Consider the following 3620-nt stretch of genomic DNA (forward strand, 5'->3'; position numbering starts at 1 on the left):
GACTTCCCAGCACGTTTGCGTCGCCTGGGATGGGGCTGCCCGGTCCCTGGCTCCTGCCTCCCCACAGGAGCTTCCTCCCAGGGCTGGTTTTAGCACCCCAGACTGTCACATTCGTTTCCAGCCAGGCTTAATTTAGATCTTATCTTACTCATTGAAGCACTTCTTTTGGCGTTTGAGTACAGTGCTAAGTGAACAATGTCATCATATTGTTGTCAGCTCTTGGATGGGCTCTGGTGCTTTATGGCCGATATCCTGTAATGAGCTGGAAACACAAGCTGTCCAGTAGATGAGATGTCGCCTTCTGTATTTATTTCCTCAGGACTTGAGCTTAGTTTTATCTTTTTTATCTGTATTTGAGAAAGCACCCTCACTTTGTCCCTGGATAAAAAAGGGAAGGTATTTCAATAGAGGATGCTGTGGGACGTCCTCTCGCTGCGGTGGTCGTTCGGGCGGCGATGGGGAAGCCACAGCCGTGCCGCTGGGCGAGGGGCAGAGCTGGTCTGCGGGACGAGCCTCCCCAGGGTGGCATTCCCATGTTTTGCCCCCTGAAAACCTTAATCTTGTTGCAGTCGACCTCATTAGCATCTCCAGCCCTTGTCAGGTCTGACACCGGGCGTTGGCGAGTGCTGGTGGTGACAGCCCGGGGCTCCACCCCAGCCCAAGGGGCTCTGCTGCTGCTGCCGGCGGGGCCGGGGTATCCTGTGCCGGGGCCAGCGCCCATCCCGCTGTGCTTTGTGTCTCCCCGCTGAGCTGTTTTGTTTCCTGAGAAAGGCCTCTGGACGGAGCGCTGCCCAGCACAAGCCCCCTGCCCCTGCCCCTCAGGAGGAAGCGCCATCGCCTTCCAGGAAAGGTGTTCAGGCTTCTGTTCCTTGAAAACCATCGATCCCTTCGCTCTGACCTGGAAGGTTTCCTGTTGGGTGGAAAATGGTCCTGGTGCTTAAGCTTGCTCCTTCCGCCCCGCGTCTGTGCCCTGTTGCTCTCCCTTTGCTGTGTTCGGGGTGGGGGGAGCTGCCTCTGCGCGCCTCCGGGACGGAGGGAAGATCCTCCGAGTCTGTCCGAGGGGAGACCCCGAGCTGCGGTGTGTCACGGCGAGGGGGAGCTCGGGGTGGAACCTGCAAGCCTTGGGGGCTCGCTGCCACGTTACTCGGAGGTCGGACGAGTCCCCTGCCCTCTCCCTGGCTCGGTAACTGTACCCGTGGAGCTGGCCCTCATGGAACTGGAGGTTTATTGGGCTTCCATAACTGATTTCCTCTGCGAGCCGTGTTGCCCGTCTGCCCATGAGGCAGAAGCTGGGGCAGCAGAATTGGGGACAGCTCCTGGGCGCCTGCGATCTCAAGTGCTCTGCAAGTCCCAAACTGGAGGAAGTACATCCTGAGGCGCTGGACTTTCTGGTAGCTATTAATCTCCTTGATGACTAGTCCGGGAAAGCTTTTTAAAAGAGTCCTGCTCCAGAAGCGCTCGGCTCCAGTTCAGACACTGATTTATGGGGGGGGTTTTCCTCACCAGAAGCATCACTTTGAGGGGCACCCAGGGGCTTGGGGTGCGATGCCGAGGGCTCGTGGAGAGCTGCCTCTCACGGGAACATCAGTCTGGTCCCCCCCAGCCGTGGCTGCTCACAGGTGGAGGTCGCGCAGCTCCACAGCCCCCGGCACTGGGCATGGACGGTGCAGCCGGTGGGCACCGAAAGGCCAGGACCGATCCCCTCAGGCCCTGTCGGTGTTGGTCCGTCATTGCAGGACCCCCAGCCGAAAGCTGCACCGGACCCCAGCCAAGGGCACCTTCTGGGGCTTGGATCATTTTTTTTTTTTTTAACTGTGTTTTGCCCCTCCTGCCCCAAAATCCTGCAGCAGTGAGCATGGGCTGCGAGGACGGCATTTCCCTTCTTCAGACTCTTACCTGGTGACGTTTCGAAGCAATCTGTCCCCTAATGAAATAACTCATGGCACCCTCTGTGCACCACTGCGCTGCTTCCCCCCCCCCCCGGGGCCCCCCCCGGCCTTCCCTTCCCCTACACAAACCCTGGCATCGTCTGCGTGTCCTCGGGTGTCCCAGGCTTGCTGCTGGGAAGAGCCTGGCTGGCGTGGGGAGCAGCCCTGGCCACAGCTTGTCCCACGCCAGGGCTGGGCTGGGGGCTCCAGAAAACACTGGAAACTCCGGGAAGTGGCTCTGTTAACACAGGATGGAGGGAACAAAAACCTCGGAGTCATTAATCACCCGGCTTCAGCTGAATGTGCATATTTGATGGTGGCTGTTTACAGAGCACTTCCCTTGCTTGGAGGCCTCCTGGACCATCAAAGGATTAATTGCCTGGCCTCCCAAAAGGATGCACGGCGTGGCCAGTGCCTGGAGCTGCCTCTCCAGAGAGTTCCCGGATGGGAAACGGACAGCTCCTGGGCCGACTTTCCACCTTCTGCGACAGGAGGTGCAGGGCTCGGCACGTCCCCTCCCTTGGCCCTTCGCCACCTTCCCCGGCTGCAGCCCAGCGTGCGATGGGAGGGGATGGGATGGGGCAGAACCTCTTCCCAGGGAGCTGGGTAGGAGCAAGGAAGCGATGCCAGCCCTGGCGTGAGATGGAGGACAGGCGCTGAGGCTGTGCCAGGGCCTTGGGGCTGCGTAATGCGGGGTAATCCATGTCCTCCATGTGGGAGCGCTTTCTCCTTCTATACCATAAAACCGTCCCTCCCAGGAACACCCCTCTTTATCCTTGAAAACACCCTGTTCTGGGAGCAAGTGGTGTTTGCAGCCCTGCCGAGTGGCACCCACGCCTGGCACCTCTGCCCTGGGGATCCCCCTTTCCAAACCCCACATTTTGGGGCTCGGGGCTGGGTTCCTCCTGTGTGCCCTCGTGCCGCTGCCCGGGCTGCGATGGAGCTGCCCGCTCCCGAGGTCGCGTTCCCAGAGGGGTCCCGGTGGGACGTGCGCTGGGCAGACGCCGCAGCCCCAGGCTGCCCTCCCTCCGCCCCGCGTGCCAGCTGCAGGCAGCCGTGTGCATCGGCGATGTTAAACATGGACCCTGGCCCCGCATTTGGGGCAGGGGGTCTGAGACAGCCCCTCCGACAGCCTGGCATCCCCAGCCAGCCCCACAGCAGTCCATTTCAGCTGCTGCTGCTTGGGGCATAAAAATGGCTTGGGGACGGGGGGGGAACAGTGGAGCCCACGGAGAACTGGGGAAGGGACAGGATCTGGGCTGCATCTTGGGGTGCAGGTGCCTGTGCAGGGCTGCCCGGTGGGGGTGATGGGGGCCCCTGCAGCCACGCGGGGACCCTTCGGAGCATGGGCTCTGCCAGGTTTGGGGCTGCTAGGGTGGCCCTCGGCTGCAGAGCTGGGTGTTGTGCAAGAGCGGAATTGGGAAGAAAATCAGAAACCTCCCTCTGGAAATACCCCTCGGGCAGGAAAGTTCACGGAGGCCCCAGGGCTGGTGCTCGCGGGGGCGGTTCCTGCAGAGTTTAAGAAGGGCTGAGGACGGGGCTGGCGGCCAGAGGGAGACAGCCCCGACCAGAGGCGTTCGCTCTCTGGAAGGAGGGAAGGAAGGAAAACCAGCCCTTGCTGCTGCCCTGCCGTGCCGCTGGCTCTGTGGGCGATGGAGCCGGCTCCTCTCCCCCCCCCCCCCGGCTTGCCGT

The sequence above is a fragment of the Egretta garzetta genome, unplaced genomic scaffold, assembly GCF_000687185.1.
Source record: "Egretta garzetta isolate BGI_Z169 unplaced genomic scaffold, ASM68718v1 scaffold4, whole genome shotgun sequence".
NCBI lineage: Eukaryota > Metazoa > Chordata > Aves > Pelecaniformes > Ardeidae > Egretta > Egretta garzetta.